This window comes from Natrix helvetica (assembly GCF_964273705.1).
Source record: "Natrix helvetica genome assembly, chromosome: 2".
Taxonomy (NCBI): Eukaryota; Metazoa; Chordata; class Lepidosauria; order Squamata; family Natricidae; genus Natrix; species Natrix helvetica.
Genome location: NC_138552.1, coordinates 265655474 through 265677442, shown reverse-complemented (window position 1 = coordinate 265677442; position 21969 = coordinate 265655474). Strand labels below are relative to the sequence as shown.

The window sequence follows — 21969 nt, the reverse complement described above, 5'->3', positions numbered from 1 at the left end:
TTTGTGTGTGTGTGATGTCCCTGAAGAGACATCTCTCTCCCTCACATACACTTCTAAAATCTAAACCTGGCCAGGTACTTCTATAACTCTTCATGTAACTTAGTTGATTACCCTCATTGCCCTTCCAGGAACCGGTTCTACACTGTTGCCTCCAGGGCTGTGCCTATAAATCCATAAAAACAACAATCTTTAAATTTGCATGCCGGAAGCAAGAATGGTTTATTTATTTTGATTTCAAATGCGAGAACTCATAGAAACCATTGCAAAGCAGGCAATCTTTAACTGCAGGACAAGGCATTTTGGAAACAGGGCAATATTCTATGCTGGCAGGGAAAAGGCAGGATTCAGTGGCTCTCAAACAAGAAGACAGATCTTTCAAAAAGTGGACGGTGAGTAGGCTGCAGTATATTTCCCTTTTGGAACTTGTGATGATCTGAGGGAAATAAACAAATTAAAACAATAAGCTGAATGCCAAACAAGAAACACTTTATGTTTCAAGCATAACCTAAAATTTAAGAGTAGCTTCAGATGCTTTAATGTAAAATTCCAACCTTTACAAGTACTTTAAAGAGGACCACCCTTTCAATATGGATTGAAGAGAAAAGCTACATGTAATAGAAATACTCTTTTTCTTTAATCCCCAAATAAGCCCATTCTGTCCAGTGTTAATTTGCCTCTCTGTCCAATCCCCAAATAGCCTTTGCCCAACCAGGCTAGAAAAGTGGGGAGTGCTTGGAAATGCCTGGGGAAGGCGGGCCTAGAGATTGAGATTGAACTATGAATAGAAGCCCTGATTTGATTCCTCTCTACACAGCCTGTGGAATATGAGAGTAAACCACCTTTGCTCTTTCCAAAACAGCCCTTTAGAAAATTCCCATACGAATCCTCCAAATTCCTGAAACTCTGAAAAATTGTTGCATGCCTTGGAATCAAGAGACAATAGAAGGTTATTTGTGTTCTGTGGTTGACCTTTTCCTATTACTCCCATTGATGTGCTACACAGAGCTCTCATGTTCTTTCATTCTATGGACCTGTTTCTACATACAATGCACTTTTTGTGAAATCATCCCTAAAACATCAAATAGATGTAAACTCCAACAATTGTGTACTGTATAGTTGAATGTTGATTTTCCTGTTTTGTACATTTCCCCAGGTATATGCATCCCTGTTCCATTTTCTTTTTTTATTGCAGGAAAGTATCCTAAGTATCATTTTACTGCAGGAAAGTATTATAACATCTGACAAAGTGAAAATATCAGGCAATATAGCTGCATTTTGGTTAAAAATGTACATAACTGGTAAAGATGAGAAGTTTCATGTCTGTCCCTCCCTCCGTCCGTCCGACTGTCCGTCCGTCTGTCTGTCTGTCTATCTATCTATCTTTGAATTATGGGAAACTGGGAAACTTCTCATCTTTTAACAATGCATATTTTATCCGTATAAACAAAGTCTCTTATACTTAGGAATATGACCACTGTTCCCAAGGAGATTTAAGAAGAGACCTTTCATTCCCTGGAAACTTATAGAATCTGTCAATTGATTAGGAAAAAAAATACCTGATGCAACAGCTTCGAAAAAAACCACATTTTCCATGTCGTCTGAGGGGATAGCTGCACCAGAATTTGCAAGTACCATTTTGTTGGTAGCATTCGGTCCTAGTTTTTGGTTTTGATTTTTGGGAAAATCCTGCGCAGAAGTGGAGAGACTTATTTTAAAAAAAAAACTCTTGATAGAAAGTCAAGGAAAAGTAAGAAGCAAGGAGAATATTTATTAACATGGATCTATATCAGAAGAATGATGAGTGAGGTTGCAACAAAATGTTTGCAGAATGTGGCGAATCTCACAAATGGGGAAGCCTTTAAGAAAACGTCATTCTCTCCCACTATGAATGAGGCTGACAGTGGCCTGTGAGGAGCTGCCTGTAGCCTACAGAGGGAAACAGGAAAGACTTAAGACAGACAGAAAGACAGAACGTTGCAAGATGCAGTACTTAAACTCAGTGACCCCTTCCCTCCACCAAGATCCTTCATATTATTTCTCTTTCACCCTTCTGGCCATTTTCTCTTCCCAAAATGTACAATATATTCAGCATTTTGTGACCATTAAACATGACCGCTCTGCTTGAGATGAAATGGGAGTAGGGGTTTTCCCTGGGATCTTGTTCCTAAAGATTTTTAACCATCCATAAATGTTAGTATTGCCAAAATCAGCTGACAAATTCCCTTTTTCTTAAGGACGGCATTGATTCAACTACTGTCTACAAAAGGTAGGATTTTTCTCATCTTTTATGGCATAAAAGTGGAGGGGCAGTGGAAACCTGTTAAGTTCAACCCTGCATTTAATGCAGGAAATCCAGTGCTAGAGTGTCCTCAAGGGGTGGCTAATATCTCTTTGGTTAAATTATTATCATGCAGCAACTCTTGTTTTCTGGTAAACAGCTTTAATTGTTGAAACTCTCATCAGCAAAGCCAGTTGGGTGCTCTTCAAATATGTTATACTAGAAGTCCCAGAATTCCTGGGATCTTAATAGGAAAAATTCATCTTCAATTTTCATTCCAGATTATTGGAGCCCAAAAGTCAAGCCTGTCCTAGGATTAGGTGGGTGGGTGGGTGGGTGGGTGGATGGATGGATGGATGGATGGATGGATAGATAGATAGATAGGTAGATAGATTAACTGATCTAAAGCACTACATATATGACAGATAGAATAGAATAGAATAGAACAGAATTACAGAGTTGGAAGGGAGCTTGGAGGTTTTCTAGCCCAACCCCCTGCTTAGGCAGGAAACCCTACACCACTTCAGACAAATGATTATCCAACATCTTCTTAAAAACTTCCAGTGTCGGAGCATTCAAAACTTCTTGAGCCAAGTTATTCCACTGATTCCACTAACACACCCTTGGTTTGTGGACAAGGCGTTGCTAGCTGTACATAGACCATTTCATTCTCCTTTTTATATGAATTGACAGGCCTCAAAGGCAGAAGGATATTCTTCATCAAGCAGTACACAAAGCATTCAGGGTTTTCTTCAGGAAAATAGAATGTGTGGGAACCCAGTTTCAGAATAGCCCATTGATTGAGAGGAGGCATCCAATTAAAAAGCCTGTCATCTCTTAGGACCCCTCAGTCTCTCTATCCTGACACACCTTAGCCATTTCCTTGTTTAAAAGGAACTTAAAGATATGTTTTCTTCCCCACCCCAACTCACCCCAACTTCATTAAAAGAGACTAAGGCTGTGTTCTAAGACCCATTCATCTGCCAAACATTTGCCGTGGCTAAACATTTGCCTGCATGGGTGGCAGCCAGGATATTCCCAAGGATACAGCAAAGCCTGAAGACCCTGTCCCTGTTCTGGAAGATGCTTTCATTCCAGGGCAGAGGCAGGAAGGGGAGCTTTTATGCATGGCTGAAAATCAGACCCAGAAATTTCCTTCCTTTGTTCCCCCATTTTCTTTTTAATCCCTTACCTGCAGAAACCAGAAGGAGGACAAACAGACCGGCCAAGAGGAAATGAGAGATCTTCATAGTTTCTGTTAGAAAGTCAGAATCCAAGAAAGTTTACAAGAGACCTAGAGACAGAACAGTCTTTCAGTGTCTGACCTGGAAGCTGCCATCCACAATTTATAGCATTTTTGGGAAGTTGTGACACAGTGGCAGTTGAAGCAAAATAGGATACAAACCAATTGTCATTGTAAAATTCTTACTGTAATTTGCCAATCTAATGATTTTGGTTTTGAAGTAACGGTCACAGAGCATGATACATTAAATTTGGTTACTGCAGATGTGTTCCAATTTCCAACATTTCCCCCCCCCTCTTTTGGATATCATTTTAGTGAGGTGATGGTGGTGGAGGAGAAGAAATATTTGCATAAAAATGCTAGCCTTTTTACTACCTAGGTTAGAGGAAAGAATTTTTGACCCCATGTTAGATAATAATTACTTACCTGTAGAAATCAGAAGTTACATATAAATATAAAGTTAAATATGCGAATTGTAATTAACAATTAAAGGATCTGTACACGTATATGCGTATGGTTATGTATATGTATATACTGAACAATAAAACAAATCTCCTAAATGAAGATGACCTGCTAGCAGATATCTCCACAGATAAAACAAATGAACAAATATAAATCATTAGAAGAGGTATAGAAAAAGATTCACAGAGAATATGAACTTTTAATGAAAGATATTGAAGGCTGTCTGTTTTTTCTTCATTTTTTATTGGTGACAATGGATTTTAATGTGCAAAGCAATCAGTCCAAAATAATAAAAAAACATATGAATGTCCTGCTAACACCTCAAAAGTTTGTGCCAAAATAGTTTATTAATTAATTAGCTACTGATGGTTGGTTTGGTCACATAGGGAGAATGAATGAATGAGGACTGAATCCCAAAGCAAGTAACTTGGTCTCCTTGCTCTATTTTGAGGTGGCTCTGGGGTGGTAGGCCTGGAAGTAGGTGTTTGTGTGTTTTCGGAATTTTGGCCTGGTTGTTCCCCAGTTGTGTCTGCCTCCCCTTGCCGATTTCGCAATTGATTTATATGGCGTCTCCATATTCGGCCGTCCTCTAGTTCTACTAAATACGAACAGGGACCCGTGATTCTTCGAATGATTCCCTTTACCCAAAGTGGGTGGCCGGTGTAATTCCGGGCATATACAGTAGCGTTTACAGAGAAACCCTTTAATTGACAGTGTGAGTCAAGAGGTTTTGCTGGGGCATATTCAGGGTGAAGCCTGTCCAGTGTTGTTCTGATGCGCCGACCCATTAATAACTCAGCGGGGCTTTTATTAGTTGTGGCACATGGGGTGGCATGTTGCCAAAAGAGATAAGTGTCTATGTCCTCCTGCCAGTTGAGTGGACCGAACCTAGCCAGCGCTTGTTTAGCAGATCTGACAGCGCGTTCCGCTAGGCCATTGGCCGCCAGATTGAAGGGTGCCACAAATGCATGTCGGATTCCCAATTGGTCAAAGAATTTTTTGAGTAGGGCAGCAGTAAATTGGGGACCATTATCAGATACCACCAGATCCGGTAACCCATGGGTAGCAAAAACCCTTCTGAGAACCTTAATAATGGCAGGGGCAGTAGTACTAGACAATAAAGCAATTTCTACCCACTTAGAATAAGCATCAACAATAACAATAAAAACCTGGCCCTTTACTGGGCCCGCCAAGTCCATGTGGATTCTGGACCACGGAGCTCTGGGTTGCTCCCAGTTTTGTATGGGAGCTCTGGGACCCGCAGGTCGGGACTCCTGGCACTTTTCACAGCCAGAGACCCACCGTGCAATGTCCTGGTCCATGCCCGGCCACCAAGCGTAGCTGCGGCCGAGTGATTTCATTCTGACGATGCCGGGGTGGCCTTCATGAAGCGTAGTCAGCACCGCGTCTTGGAGCGAAACAGGAACGACCACTCGGCTTCCCCACAGGAGGCAACCTTGCTGGGTAGAGAGTTCATGTTGTCTGGTTGCAAAAGGTTGCCATTCAGTGCCCAGAGGTTTGGCTGGCCAACCACGCTCAGTCCAAGCCAGCACCCTGGAGAGCAGCTTGTCTCGCCGCGTGTGTGAGGCCACGTCAGCTGCTGTGATGGGCGACTGCATTTCGTCGATCAGGAGCACGTCGGAGGCAGGAGCAGGATCCTGGACAGCAATGGGTAGAGGGCATCTGCTTAACGCGTCAGCATGGGAGATGTGCTTCCCGGGTCGATGGAGCAGGGTGTAGTCATAGGCTGCCAGGAACACCGTCCATCTCGTGAATCGTGGAGACAAGATCTGGGGCGTTTGCTTGTCCCCTGCGATGATGCCCAACAGGGGCTTGTGATCCGTCACTATTTGGAAATGACGGCCATACAGATAGGAATGAAAGCGCTTCACCCCAGCTACTATAGCCAAAGCTTCACGATCGAGCTGGCTATAGTTTCGTTCGGGCGAAGACAAGGTGCGGGAGAAAAATGCGACCGGCACTTCTAAACCAGACTGCAGACAGTGGTTTAAAACCACTCCGACCCCGTAGGGTGATGCGTCACAAGTCAGAGTCACCGGGAGGGATTCGCTGTATTGGTGCAAAACAGTCTCAGAGGTTAAAAACTTTTTGATATTAGCAAAAGCAGCGGCCTCTTTCTTTCCCCAAAACCATTTTGCGGAACGGTCTAGCAATCGATGGAGGGGCTCCACAATAGACGCTTTATAAGGCAGAAAAATATTGTAAAAATTGAGCAGCCCTAAGAAAGCTTGGAGTTCGGCTTTGTTTGTTGGTGAGGGGGCTTGGCTGATTGCCTGCACCTTAGCAGGCGTAGGACGGATTCCTTTCTTATCGATTAAGAAACCTAAAAACTCAACTTGTGGAACCGCGATTTGGCATTGGTAGTTTTTAGTTTTAACCCAGCACCGCGGAAACGCTGAAGTACGGTTCATAGACGGGCCATAAGGTGCGCCAGCGAACGGGCTGATACCAGGACGTCGTCAAAATAAGGCACGACGCCTGGTATCCCTTGCAAAAGCCTTTCCATTAGGTTCTGAAATAACCCTGGCGCTACGCTGACCCCAAACTGCAATCGGTGGCACTTAAAAGCGCCTCTATGCGTAACTATAGTCTGGGCTTCAGCAGTTGCCTCATCCACAGGCAACTGCTGATATGCCTGAGCCAGATCGAGTTTAGCAAATATTGTTCCCTGTCCCAGTGAGTGCAATAAATGTTGCACTACTGGTAAGGGGTATGCACTCTGCTGTAATGCGCGATTAAGTGTGCATTTAAAGTCCCCACATATGCGCACAGACCCATCATGCTTCACTGGTATGACAATGGGAGTCTCAATAAATAAAACTGTTTGGTATTTCTTCGGGGAAAAAATTAGAAATGGAGGAAAAACAAAAGTAACAGTTATCTGTTTCAACCAGAAGATGGAATCAAACATTTCTTTAGCTATACCCTATGAAGACTTGGTTTGTTGCTTAACTTCCTGAAATCATCTGGAGGGCCAATGAGGCAATTTGAATGGCATTATCACATCATCCAATTGATCAAGTATTGTTGGCTGCTTGTCAAAGCATCCAGCATATTGGAAGGATGCCAGCTCATGCAGGCCTGGTGAATATTATGTAAAACAATGCAAAAGTGCATACTCCCAAACTTACTTACCAGAGTATTTCCATTCAGAGAGAGCAATGGCCCACAAAGCACAGAAAAGTAGTAAGTCCAAGAAGTGAAAGAAAGGAAAGGAAACACTCCACACATTTCTGTCCCTATAAACCATCTTTGACTGCACTGTGTCCACCCCCACCCCACGTCATAAGTTCCCTTGTGTTGTTTACACTTATTCCTCCTCTTTCTCCTTTTAAGATTTTCATGAATTCCATCCAACTAGATCTATCCTTGTCTTCCCCTTCTTCTCTGCCTGTTCATTTTTTAATAAGTTACTTGCTTTGGGATTCAGTCCTCATTCATTCATTCTCCCTATGTGACCAAACCAACCATCAGTAGCTAATTAATTAATAAACTATTTTGGCACAAACTTTTGAGGTGTTAGCAGGACATTCATATGTTTTTTTATTATTTTGGACTGATTGCTTTGCACATTAAAATCCATTGTCACCAATAAAAAATGAAGAAAAAACAGACAGCCTTCAATATCTTTCATTAAAAGTTCATATTCTCTGTGAATCTTTTTCTATACCTCTTCTAATGATTTATATTTGTTCATTTGTTTTATCTGTGGAGATATCTGCTAGCAGGTCATCTTCATTTAGGAGATTTGTTTTATTGTTCAGTATATACATATACATAACCATACGCATATACGTGTACAGATCCTTTAATTGTTAATTACAATTCGCATATTTAACTTTATATTTATATGTAACTTCTGATTTCTACAGGTAAGTAATTATTATCTAACATGGGGTCAAAAATTCTTTCCTCTAACCTAGGTTAGCAAAGTTTAGAGTTTAGCAAATATTGTTCCCTGTCCCAGTGAGTGCAATAAATGTTGCACTACTGGTAAGGGGTATGCACTCTGCTGTAATGCGCGATTAAGTGTGCATTTAAAGTCCCCACATATGCGCACAGACCCATCATGCTTCACTGGTATGACAATGGGAGTCTCCCAGCGGGCATGGTCAATAGGTTCTAACACCCCCTGAGCTATTAACTTATCTATTTCAGCGTCCACTTTAGATTTTAACGCGAACGGCACCCTGCGCGGCTTGAGCCGCCGTGGTGGCACTTGGGGGTCTAAATTGAAAGATATGGGTGTGCCAGTATATTTTCCTAAACCTTCCCCGAAAACTTCAGGAAATTCCTTAATCAGTGCATCAAGGTGTGGAGTGGTCTGAATCTGATCTATACCAGTTATGGCTAGACCTAAAGCTTCAAACCATTCCAACCCTAATAAACTTGGCCTGGGGCCCTTGACTACAATGAGGGGAAGCCTCTTGTGAAACTGTTTAAATGATACCTTACAGTAAAACTTTCCTAGTACTGGAATGGAATTCCCTTGGAAGTCCCTCAGCTTCAATGGGCACGGGGATAGACGTGCCTGTGAAATACCTGGCACAATTTTCCTGATTCCTGCCCATGAGATGATAGACACGGCTGAGCCAGTATCTATCTCCATCTGACATGGTTTACCCTCTATCCTGACATTGAGGAATATTTTCCCCCTGGGTGCATGGATGATCTGATCTACAGCAGACTCATCCCTGTCATCATTGACTGTGAAACAAGAATCTTGTTTCCTAGACCCAGCATTCCTGCTAAAATTAGAGGGCTTCTTGAAACTTTGGTTAGGGCTGGGAGAATTCCCTTCTAACGCGCTTGCACAAGGCGCCGCTGCCCTACAAACTCTTGCCAAATGGCCCCTTCTCCCGCAACGGAGACAGGCAACGTTCTTAAAACGGCAGTCTGCCCTATCATGCTTACCCCCACACCCAGGGCAACTTGCACGGAATGCAGCCTTACCCTGGCGCCCTTTTTGTTGCTCCCCACGCAGACGATGTACTTCATCATTTCCGACAGCTCCAGCGTCCTCGAGAGTGTCTTCATGGTGAACCTCGGTAGTCTTTTCAACAGGTAGAGGGTTTGAGAATCTCTGGAGTTCGTTTGTGGACTTATTTGACATTTCTACAGCCCTGGCTTCATCAAGGGCTGTTTGCAAATCAAGTTCGGGTTTGGCCAGTAGATGGCGTTGTATGCGGAGGTCCCTAACACCTCCCACAATCTGATCTGTTAAAACCTCATCTAGGTCTCTAAATCTACAATGTATAGCTGCGGCTCGTAACGCAGCCACGTAATCATTTATGGATTCTCCTTCTCGCTGGACCCTACGGTAAAAGGCAAATCTTCGTGTAGTGCGGGAAAGCGATGGGGCGTAATGATTCTTTAATTTGGTCATTAACACGTCCCAGGTTATGTCGTGGACAGAGTGTGGGGCAACTAAGGTTTCAGCCAAATTAAACATCTCAGTACTACACAAATTTAAAAAACAAGCCTTTTTTCGCTGCTCAGTTAAATCTGTGAAGCCGTTGGCTTCTAAAAAACATTCAAAACGCGAAATATATGAGACCCAAGTCTCTGTGGCCGCGTTGAAGGCGGCAAAAGTATTCATGGATGCCATCTCTGAGGTAACTTTTTCTGTAGATTTTCAGCCAACGTAGTCTGCGAGGACAATGACTCACTCGACCTCTCGTCGAGTGATTCCCCTGAGGGAATTCAGCTCGTGGTTAGTGACTCACAGCTCTGCCTGGGCTCCTCCAGAGGATCCCACCTTCGTCGCCAAATGTTCTATCTTGCGGAGAACACAGGTGGACAAATGGAGGCGAGCCAGGACTTAACAGAATGCTAACAATTTATTGCTAACAGGTTGCCAACGCGGCAATTCACAATACACGCGCTTCGCTAACAGGCAACAGCTGAGCTCTGCTCTGACAGCCTTTATATATGCCGCTGTCCGAGCAGTCAGCCAATCAGCGCTTAGCACAGCGCCCCCTAGTGCAGCGGACCAGAGGGAAAACTATACACATAACAATTTTCTTACTTCTTTAACGAATGAATATCTTTAAATTAAATTAAATTAAATTATGAAATTGTTTCTATATTGCCATTTGGTTGAACTTCTCTTTTTGTTAGGATTTTTTTCCTAATCAACATTTGCCTCCTTTAAATGAAATTTATTACTCAATGTCCTCCACTCCAATATAAGACAGAAGATGGCTTGATTTTCTTTTGTGTGGCACCCCTTCAGTTTCTTGAAGAAAACTCCCATCCTCCCACATCTTCTCAAAGTTAAACATGCCCAGGTCCTTCCATCAGTTTTCATGCAACTGAGTGAATCATCCTGGTTGCCCTTCTTGGAACTGGTTCTACTCTGTTGCCTCCAGGGCTGTACTTATAAATACATATTAGCCACAACTTTTTATTTTGAATGCTGAAAATAGCAAGAATGATTTATTTATTTATTTATTTATTTATTTATTTATTTATTTATTTATTTTAGACGCAAGAACTTACAGAAATCTTTGCAAAGCAGACAGTCTTTCTTTAACTGCAGACCAAGGCAGTTTGGAGACAAGGCAGTATTCTATACTGGCAGGGAAAAGGCAGGATTCAGGCTCTCAAACAAGAAGACCTCTCAGATGTTTAAAAAAAAAATAGATGGTGAGCTAGCTGCAATAGGATATTTTCTTGGCAATTGTGAACTGAGGGATACAAGCCATTTAAAAGAATTAGTTGAAAGTCAAAGAAGAGAAATCTTATGTTTGTGACATGAATTTAATTTTTAAGAATAGCTTCAGAATGTAGATGCTTTAAGGCTGAGGTCCAAGCATTTCTTTTCTAGCATAATGACGACCAAGGCCACCAAGAGGATTATTAAGTGCTGGAACAAGACTAATATGGGCCTCCTCACCTACACATGGACACATAAATCAATAATGTCATAATTTCATGTACTAATTGCATTCAAACATACTTGCAAATATATTAAAAAGAGGACATTTTGATTAGCTTGTTTTGCATTTCACGCCAAATTGAAAAAGCCCCTTTTTATTAATCTCATCACGTTTCTGTTTTTCCTTACATTTTTGAGCTCCGGATTTTTGAGATGACATTTCATAACCATTCATAAACTGAAATGAAATATAAAATACATTCATAAATGAAATGAAACTAAACTTGCAAACTTAACTAAATCAGTAACGAAATTAAAATTCAATAAATTACACAATTAACTGGTCTCTGAGTTTCAGATTAGTAAAGGTTTTGTCAAACAAGGCTGCAAGGTGGTTTTGCTATATACACAAAATATAATGTATGAAGTATGTATCCAATATTGTTATTCTTTTTTAAAAATTTGGTTTTGTAAATTTCTCAAAAAAAATTCCCATTCATGGGCCCCCTTTGGGCTCCATGGGTCGAGGAACAATGTACTGGCTGCACCAGTCTCTTCTCAACCCTGATAATGACCACACTTTCAAATTGGGTTGAGCAGAAAAACTGTATAATATTCGATACTCTATCTAATATTGGATTGGATCTCTGTCCAATCTCCAAAAGCACAGCCATTGTCCAACAAAGCCTCTCTGTCAGGTCCCGTTCAGGTAAAGAAAACAAACAAGATAACTAAGCAGGTAGTTTGTGGTAAATGTAATCTTTATAAGCCTGTTCTGGTACTTCCACACAACGCAAAACACAAGTGAAATAAAGTCAAGCCTGTAATTTTGTATTTCCCTCCACCATTTAAATCCTCCCATGCTCCGCCCTCTCCTACACGTGCGCAAAGCACATAATACATGCTGATGATGCAACAAACCATGTTGGCTTATACTTCTGTGCATGCGCTGGCCCCGCTCCATATTAAAGACAGGGCAGGCTCACTGCACATGCACCTGGGCTGACTATCAGCTGGTAGACATCACCAGCAGAGTGCCCACATCCAAGGAGCCAGCCGCAAAAGTTCGGTAGGTTCACACAGTTTGTGGAATGGCAGGCATGAGCCAGGCATAGACACAGGCAGGCTATCAGGTGCTATAGCGTTCTCTGTCATGAAATGACCCAGCCGCGAATCGCCCCACCATCAGAATGGCAGCCCCGAGCCACTGAGAGCATCGGGGCTGATACTATCTAGGGAAGATACATCCAAAGATTGAGACTGACCTATGAACAGAAGGTCTGCTTTGATTATCCCACACACTGTTGGAACAGATGTGTTCCAATTTCCAACATTTCCCCCCCTCTTTTGGATATCATTTTAGTGAGGTGGTGGTGGTGGTGGAGGAGGAGAAGAAATACCTGCATAAAAATGCAAGCCTTTTTACTACCTAGGTTACAGGAAAAGAATTATTGACGGCAAGGTAGATAATAATTCCTTACCTGTAAAAAACAGAAGTTAAATGTGTACATATAAATATGAAAATTTTAATTAACAATTAAATGACCTGTACATGTACATGGGTGTGGGTATGTATATTTATATATTGAACAATCAAACAACTTTCCTAAGTGAAGATGGCCTGCTAGCAGATATCTCCACAGATAAAACAAATGAACAAATATACATCATTAGAAGAGGTATAGAAAAAGGTTCAAAGAGAACACCAACTTTTAATGAAAAATATTGAATGTTGTATGTTTCTTCTTCAATTTCTATTGGTGACAATGGATTTTAATATGCAATGCAATCAGCCCAAAATAAAAAAAAAAGTGAATGTCCTGTTCTACTCTGTTGCCTCCAGGACTGTGCCTATAAATACATAAAAGCAGCAATCTTTAAATTTGCATGCCGGAAGCAAGAATGGTTTATTTATTTTGATTTCAAATGCGAGAACTCATAGAAACCATTGCAAAGCAGGCAATCTTTAACTGCAGGCCAAGACATTTTGGAAACAGGGCCATATTCTATGCTGGCAGGGAAAAGGCAGGATTCAGTGGCTCTCAAACAAGAAAACAGATCTTTCAAAAAGTGGACGGTGAGTAGGCTGCAGTATGATTCCCTTGTGGAACTTGTGGTGATCTGAGGGAAATAAACAAATTAAAACAATAAGCTGAATGCCAAACAAGAAACTCTTTATGTTTCAAGCATAATCTAAAATTTAGGAGTAGCTTCAGATGCTTTAATGTAAAATTCCAACCTTTACAAGTACTTTAAAGAGGACCACCCTTTCAATATGGATTGAAGAGAAAAGCTACATCTAGTAGCAATACTCTTTTTCTTTAATCCCCAAATAAGCCCATTCTATCCTATGTTAATTTGCCTCTCTGTCCAATCACCGTAAGCATAGCCTTTGCCCAACCAGGCTAGGAATGTGGAGAGTGCTTGGAAATGCCTGGGGAAGGCAGGCCTAGAGACTGAGATTGAACTATGAATAGAAGCCCTGGTTTGATTCTTCTCTACAAAGCCTGTGGAATATGAGAGTAAACCACCTTTGCTCTTTCCAAAACAGCCCTGTAGAAAATTCCCATACGAATCCTCCAAATTCCTAAAAATCTGAAAAATTGTTCCATGCCTTGGAATCAAGAGACATTAGAATGTTAGTAGTGTTCTGTGGTTGACCTTTTCCTATTACTCCCATTGATGTGCTACACAGAGCTCTCATGTTCTTTCATTCTATGGACCTGTTTCTACATACGATGCACTTTTTGTGAAATCATCCCTAAAACATCAAATAGATGTAAACTCCAACAATTATGTACTGTATATTTGTCTGTTAATTTTCCTGTTTTGTACATTTCCCCAGGTATATGCATCCCTGTTCCATTTTCTTTTTTTACTGCAGGAAAGTATCATAAGTATCATTTTACTGCAGGAAAGTATTATAACATCTGACAAAGTGAAAATATCAGGCAATATAGCTGCACTTTGGTTAAAAATGTACACAACTGCTAAAGGTCAAAGATGAGAAGTTTCATGTCTGTCCGTCCATTCTCTCTCCCACCCTCTCTCCCTCCCTCCCTCTCTCTCCCTCCCTCTCTCTCTCCCCCCCACCTACCTTCACTCCAAATTACTAGATAGGCAGCAAATAAATTATACCTTCACACAGAAAGAAATGTCTGTGTATATGTGCATGTGTGTGTAGATGTGTGTGTATGTGTGTGTCATCTAGTCTGTCGTCTGTCTGTCTGTCTATCTATCCATCTATCATCTATCAATCAATCTATCTATCTATCTATCTTTGAATTATGGGAAACTAGGAAACTTCTCAACTTTTAACAATGTCTGTCTGTCTGTCTGTCTATCTATCTATCTATCTATCTATCTATCTATCTATCTATCTATCTATCTATCTACTACCTACCTACCTACCTACCTACCTACCTACCTTCACTCCAAATTACTAGATAGGCAGGAAATAAATTTTACCTCCACACACAGAGAAATATGTGTGTGTGTATATTTGTATGTGTATGTGTGTATCTATCTATCTATCTATCTATCTATCTATCTATCTATCTATCTATCTATCTATCTATCTTTGAATTATGGGAAACTTCTCATCTTTTAACAATGCATATTTTATCCGTATAAACAAAGTCTCTTATACTTAGGAATATGATCACTGTTCCCAAGGAGATTTAAGAAGAGACCTTTCATTCCCTGGCAACTTATAGAATCTGTCAATTGATTAGAAAAAAAAATACCTGATGCAACAGCGTCGAAAAAAACCACATTTTCCATGTCGTCTGAGGGGATATCTGCACCAGAATTTGCAAAAACCATTTTGTTGGTGGCATTCCGTCCTAGATTTTGGTTTTGTGTTTTGGGAAAATCCTGCACAGAAGTGGAGAGACTTATTTAAAAAGAATTCACTCTTGATAGAAAGTCAAGGAAAAGTAAGAAGCAAGGAGAATATTTATTAACATAGATCTGAATCAGAAGAATAATGAGTGAGGTTGCAGCAAAATGTTTGCAGAATGTGGCGAATCTCACAAATAGGGAAGCCTTTAAGAAAACGTCATTCTCTCCCACTATGAATGAGGCTGCCAGTGGCCTGTGAGGAGCTGCCTGTGGCCTACAGAGGGAATCAGGAAAGACTTAAGACAGACAGAAAGACAGAACGTTGCAAGATGCAGTACTTAAACTCAGTGACCCCTTCCCTCCACCAAGATGCTTCATATTATTTCTCTTTCACCCTTCTCCCCATTTTCTCTTCCGAAAATGTACAATATATTCAGCATTTTGTGACCATTGAGCATGGCCGCTCTGCTTGAGATGAAATGGGAATAGGGGTTTTCCTTGGGATCTTGTTCCTAAAGATTTTTTTAAAACCCTCAAATATTAGTATTGACAAAGTCAGCTGACAAATTCCCTTTTCCTTAAGGATGGCATTGATTCAACTACTGTCGACAAAAGGTAGGATTTTTCTCTTCTTTTATGGCATAAAAGTGGAGGGGCAGTGGAGACCTGTTTAGTTCAACCCTGCATTTAATGCAGGAAATCCAGTGCTAGAGTCTCCTCAAAAGGTGGCTAATAACTCTTTGGTTAAATTATTATCATGCAGCAACTCTTGTTTCCTGGGAAAAAGCTTTAATTGTTGAAATACTCATAAGCAAAGCTAGCTGGGTGCTCTTCAAATACGTTATACTAGAAGTCCCAGCATTCCTGGGATCTTAATAGGAAAAATTCATCTCCAATTTTCCTTCTAGATTATTGGAGCCAAGAAACCGATCCTGTTGGCCATGGAAGCAGCACGTCTTTCTCACAGGATTCTTCTTTGCTAAGGGATAACCAAAAGATAGAGATAGAGAGATAAACAGAGAGAGAGAGAGAGAGAGAGAGAGAGAGAGAGAGAGAGAGAGAGAGAGAGAGAGAGAGAGATTAGGTAGGTAGGTAGGTAGGTAGGTAGGTAGGTAGATAGATAGATAGATAGATAGATAGATAGATAGATAGATAGATGATAGATAGATAGATAGATAGATAGATAGATAGATAGATAGATAGATAGATAGAAAGCACTACTTATATGACATATAGAATAGAATAGAATAGAATAGAATAGAATAGCAGAGTTGGAAGAGACCTTGGAGGTTTTCTAGTCCAACCCCCTGCCTAGGCATGAAACCCTACACCACTTCAGACAAATGGTTATCCAACATCTTCTTAAAAACTTCCAATGTTGGAGCATTCAAAACTTCTGGAGCCAAGTTGTTCCACTGATTCCACTAACACTCCCTTGGTTTGTGGCCAAGGTGTTGCTAGCTGTACATCGACCATTTCACTCTCCTTTTGATATGAATTGACAGGCCTCAAAGGCAGAAGGATATTCTTCATCAAATAGTACACAAAGCATTCAGGGTTTCCTTGAGGCAAATAGGATGTGTGGGAACCCAGTTTCAGAATAGCCCATTAATTGAGAGGAGGCATCCAATTAAAAGGCCTGTCATCCCTTGTGACCCCTCAGTCTTTCCATCCTGACACACCTTAGCCATTTCCTTGTTTAAAAGGAACTTAAAGATACGTTTTCTTCCCCACCACAACTCACCCCAACTTCATTAAAAGAGACTAAGGCTGTGTTCTAAGACCCATTCACCTGTCGTACATTGCCCCCCCCCCTTTACCAGGTTGGCTGAACATTTGCCTGCATGGGTGGCAGCCAGGATGTTCCCAAGGATACAGCAAAGCCTGAAGACCCTGTCCCTGTTCTGGAAGATGCTTTCATTCCAGGGCAGAGGCAGAAAAGGGAGTTCTTATGCATGGCTGAAAATCAGACCCAGAAATTTCCTTCCTTTGTTCCCCCATTTTCTTTTTAATCCCTTACCTGCAGAAACCAGAAGGAGGACAAACAGACCGGCCAAGAGGAAATGAGAGATCTTCATAGTTTCTGTTAGAAAGTCAGAATCCAAGAAAGTTTACAAGAGACCTAGAGACAGGACAGTCTTTCAGTGTCTGACCTGGAAGCTGCCATCCACAATTTATAGCATTCTTGGGAAGTTGTGACACAGTGGCAGTTGAAGCAAAATAGGATACAAACCAATTGTCATTGTAAAATTCTTCCTGTAATTTGCCAATCTAATGATTTTGGTTTTGAAGTAACAAAACGGTCACAGAGCATGATTCATTAAATTTGGTTACTGCAGAGGTGGTCCAATTTCCAACATTTCCCCCCTCTTTTGGATATCATTTTAGTGAGGTGATGGTGGTGGAGGAGAAGAAATATTTGCATAAAAATGCTAGCCTTTTTACTACCTAGGTTAGAGGAAATAATTTTTGACCCCATGTTAGATAATAATTCCTTACCTGTAGAAACCAGAAGTTAAATGTGTACATATGAATATAAAGTTAAATATGCAAATTGTAATTAACATTTAAAGGATCTGTACACGTATATGCGTATGGTTATGTATATGTATATACTGAACAATCAGATAAATCTCCTAAATGAAGATGACCTGCTAGCAGATATCTCCACAGATAAAACAAATGAACAAATATAAATCATTAGAAGAGGTATAGAAAAAGGTTCACAGAGAATAAGAACTTTTAATGAAAGATATTGAAGGCTGTCTGTTTTTTCTTCATTTTTTATTGGTGACAATGGATTTTAATATGCAAAGCAAGCAGCTCCCGCCCCCCCAAATGAATGTCCTGCTAACACCTCAAAAGTTTGTGCCAAAATAGTTTATTAATTAATTAGCTACTGATGGTTGGTTTGGTCACATAGGGAGAATGAATGAATGAGGACTGAATCCCAAAGCAAGTAGCTTATTAAAGAATGAACAGGCAGAGAAGAAGGGGAAGACAAGGATAGATCTAGTTGGATGGAATTCATGAAAACCTTAAAAGGAGAAAGAGGAGGAATAAGTGTAAACAACACAAGGGAACTTATGACGTGGGGTGGGGGTGGACACAGTGCAGTCAAAGATGGTTTATAGGGACAGAAATGTGTGAAGTGTTTCCTTTCCTTTCTTTCACTTCTTGGACTTACTACTTTTCTGTGCTTTGTGGGCCATTGCTCTCTCTGAATGGAAATACTCTGGTAAGTAAGTTTGGGAGTATGCACTTTTGCATTGTTTTACATAATATTCACCAGGGTCTGCATGAGCTGGCGTCCTTCCAATATGCTGGATGCTTTGACAAGCAGCCAACAATACTTGATCAATTGGATGATGTGATAATGCCATTCAAATTGCCTCATTGCCCCCTCCCCCCCCCCCAATATGATTTCAGGAAGTTAAGCAACAAACCAAGTCTTCATAGTGTCTAGCTAAAGAAATGTTTGATGCCATCTTCTGGTTGAAACAGATTATTATTTGTTATGTAAATACTTTTCTTTTTCCTCCGTTCCTAATTTTGTTTCTGAAGAAATGCTAAACAGTTTAATGATTTTTCTTACTTCTTTAACGAATGAATATCTTTAAATTATGAAATTGTTTCCATATTGCCATTTGGTTGAACTTCTCTTTTTGTTAGGAATTTTTTCCTAATCTAAAACCAACATTTGCCCTCTTTAACTAAAATGTATTAGTCAATGTCCTCCACTCCAATATAAGACAGAAGATGGCTTGATTTTCTTTTGTGTGGCACCCCTTCAGTTCCTTGAAGAGAACTCCCATCCTCCCACATCTTCTCAAAGCTAAACATGCCCTGGTCCTTCCCTACCTTTTCATGCATGATCCCTTTTCATGATCAACTTAGTTGATCAAACTCATTGCCATTCTTGGAATCGGTTCTACACTATTGGCTCCAGGACAGGACTTATAAATACAGATCAGTGACAACATTTCATTTTGAATGCTGCAACTAGCAAGAATTATTTATTTTGATATTAAATGCAAGAAATCATAAAAATATAAGCAAAGCAGGGTATCTTCAAATGCTGGCCAAGGCAGTTTGGAGGCAGGGCAGTATTCTGTGCTAGCAGGGATAAGGCAGAATTCAGGCTCTCAAACAAGAAGACGTCTCCGATGTTTCAAAAAATAGATGGTGAATTGTCTGCAATAGGATTTTCTTTTGGGATTTGTGCCCTGAGGGATACAAGCAAATTAAAACAATAAGCTGAAAGTCAAACAAGAGAAACCTTATGTTCATGACATGATTGAAGTTTAAAGGCTAGCTTCAATTGTTTTAAGGTTGAGGGCCAAGCATTTCTTTGCTACTTTTATGATGACCACATTTTCAAGCTGGGTTGAACAGGAAAATATATATTTAATGGGAATACTCCTTTTCTTTTATCCCCACACATGCTGCCTATTTCAATTGAGCTCTGTGTCCAATCTCCAGAATTATAGTCATTGTTGTATCAAGCCAGGAATGTGGGGAGCACTTGGAAGCTTCTATCTGGGGAAGGCAAGCCAGAGACTGAGATTGAACTGTGAACAGAAAGCCTGGTTTGATTCCTCTCTCTACACAGCCTGTGAAAGATGAGAATAAGCCAGCTTTTCTCTTTCTAAAGCAGCTATCCTGATTTGCCTTAGAAGAAACCTGTAAGAGTTCCAAAACTCCTGAAAACTTGGAAAATCTTTGCCTTGTCTCAGAATCAGGAGCCGAAGAAAGTAAGTTGGGTTCGATAGTAAACCTTTTTCTATTACTCTCATTGATGTGCCGCAGAGAGGTTTCAAATTCTTTCATTATTAGCCGTGGTGGTGCAGTGGTTAGAGTGCTGCACTGCAGGCTACTTCTGCTCTCTGCTGGCTAACTGCAGTTTGGCAGTTCAAATCTCACCAGGCTCAAGGTTGACTCAGCCTTCCATCCTTCAGAGGTCAGTAAAATGAATACCCAGATTGTTGGGGGAAATATGCTGAATCAGTAAAACCACTTAGAGAGGGCTGTAAAGCACTATGAAGTGGTATATCAGTCTTAAGTGCTATTGCTATTCTGTGGGCATGTTTGTATATATACCATTCGCTTTATGTCAGATCATTCAGAAGAATAAGGATATTCGAGGGACTGTCTCTTCCTGATTTTATTTGCCTCTCTGACCACATCTAATGGAACAAGTATGTTAAAGGTTCCTTTGTCTAAGGAGCTACTTTTGGTAGTCGGCCTATTTTGATATGGCTCCTGCATTGTGCAATCTTCTCTTCCTCCCACCCACCCATCAATCATCTTCATCAATCCTCAGCTTTCAGAAATTCCCTTAAAACCCAGTTATGCCAGCAGGCCTGGGGACTCCTTTATTGATTTCCATTGGTCTGTTATTTTCCTTTTATTATTGAGTTCTGCTTTTAGAGCTTTTAATGTTTCTCCATAATTTTCTACAAAGATTTTAGGCAATGATAGTTCGGAATTTATTGTTTATTGGATTGTTGTGTACTGCCCAGAGTCACTTTCCATGAGTTTGGTGGTTATCTAGATTTGATTAATAAATGAAATATTTCTTCCCCAGATATATGCATCCATATTGCATTTTTTATTGGATTAAAGACTCTTAAAATATGACAAAGTCAAAATCTCAGACAACATAACTGTACTTGGATTGAAAAGCACATAACTACTCAATGTGCATTAACATTTAAAGATGATAAATTTCCCATATAACATAACTTTTACATAAATATAGAAAAGACTCTTAAACTTAGAAAAGTGATCACTGCTTCCAAGTGGGTCAGGAAGAAAAAAATCACTCCCTGGCAACATGTAGGATCTGTCAAATGATGAAACAAAATTACCTGATGCAACATTTCTTCAGACGGCCACATTTTCCATATTCCCGGAGTGGATGCCTGCATCTGAATCGGCAAGAACCATCTAGTTGGTGGCACTCCCTCTCAGTTTTTGGTTTCTTGGAGGCATATCCTGCACAGAAATGTAGAGACATGTTTAAAAAGGATTTGTTGCTGTTTAATTAGCATGCCTTAAAATCTGAAGTGCCAACAATGAGACTTGCAACAGGACATTTGCAGAATGTTGGAAGATGTAAACAAATTGCGTAAATAAGAAGGCAAATAAGAAAATGTCATTCCCTCCTGTAATAAATGAGGATTTTAGAGGCTGCCAATGCGACGTGAAGAGCTGCCTGTGGTCTGCAACCCCTGAGTGGAGGAAGGTGGGGTGTCAGGACAGACACACTGAAAGACAGAATGCTGCAAGATGCAGTACTTACACTCAGTGCATCTTGCCCTCCCCCAAAATGCTTCATGCTATTCCTCTTTCTCTCCTTTCCCCCATTTTCTTTCCTCTTCTCAAAATGTATATTCAGCATTTTGTGGTCATTAAGCCTAGTCACTTTGCTTGAGATGAAATGAAGATTTTTTAAAACCATCCACAAATGTTAGTATTGCCAAAGTCAGCTGACAAACTGCCTTTTCTTTAAGGATGGCATTATTTGTGTTACAAAGAGGGGGGTAAACCTAGTCTCCAAAGCACCTAGGGTAGGACAAGAAGCAATGGATGGAAATTAATCAAGGAGAGAAGCAACCTAGAACTAAGGAGGAATTTCCTGACAGTTAGAAAAATTAATCCGTGGAAAAAAATTGTCTCCAGAAATTGTGGAAGTTTTATGAAGAGATTGGGCACAGGTTTTTCTGAGATGATATAGGGTCTCTTGCTTGAGCAGGGGATTGTCCTAAAAGACCTCCAAGGTCCCTTCCAACTCTGTTATTCTGTAAAAGAAAGGATTTTATGGAATAAAATAGGAGGGATCGGAAGAACTACTTATGCAGTTCAATTAATTAATGCAGAAAACCATAGCTAGAGTGTCCCTGGGAAATGGCTAATGACTCTGTGATAAACAAAGCAACTCCAGTGTTATCTGGGAAACAGCCTTAATTGTTGAAGCACTCACCAGCAAGCCAACCTGGGTGCCCTTCAAATATGTTAAACTACGAAAACTTCCAGAGTTCTTATTCTGGGGGTTTGGGATTTTTGGGGGGTGGGAATTGTTGGTCCAACTCTATACGAACTTGAGGACACCAGGGTGGGATATAGTTTTTTCTGATATCTTCTAACAGGTCATGTACAACTCCCTACATGCCATTGACTGCTTCCTTCATCCATAGTGGGAGAGGATGACATTTTCTTATTTGCCTTCATATTTGTGAG

General features: G+C 40.6%; 1 long non-coding RNA gene across 2 annotated transcripts; it reads right to left on the bottom strand.

The window, feature by feature from the left end:
- Nucleotides 1–223: 223 nt before the first annotated feature.
- Nucleotides 224–16867, bottom strand: LOC309386763. 2 transcript variants are annotated; one of them, XR_014174489.1, is made up of 3 exons: nt 16748–16867; nt 14631–14760; nt 224–433 (listed from the first exon to the last, which is right to left on the bottom strand). It is a non-coding gene; the product is annotated as an uncharacterized lncRNA (long non-coding RNA). The 2 variants fall into 2 exon arrangements; XR_014174490.1 differs by lacking the exon at nt 224–433 and adding an exon at nt 12579–13005.
- Nucleotides 16868–21969: the final 5102 nt, after the last annotated feature.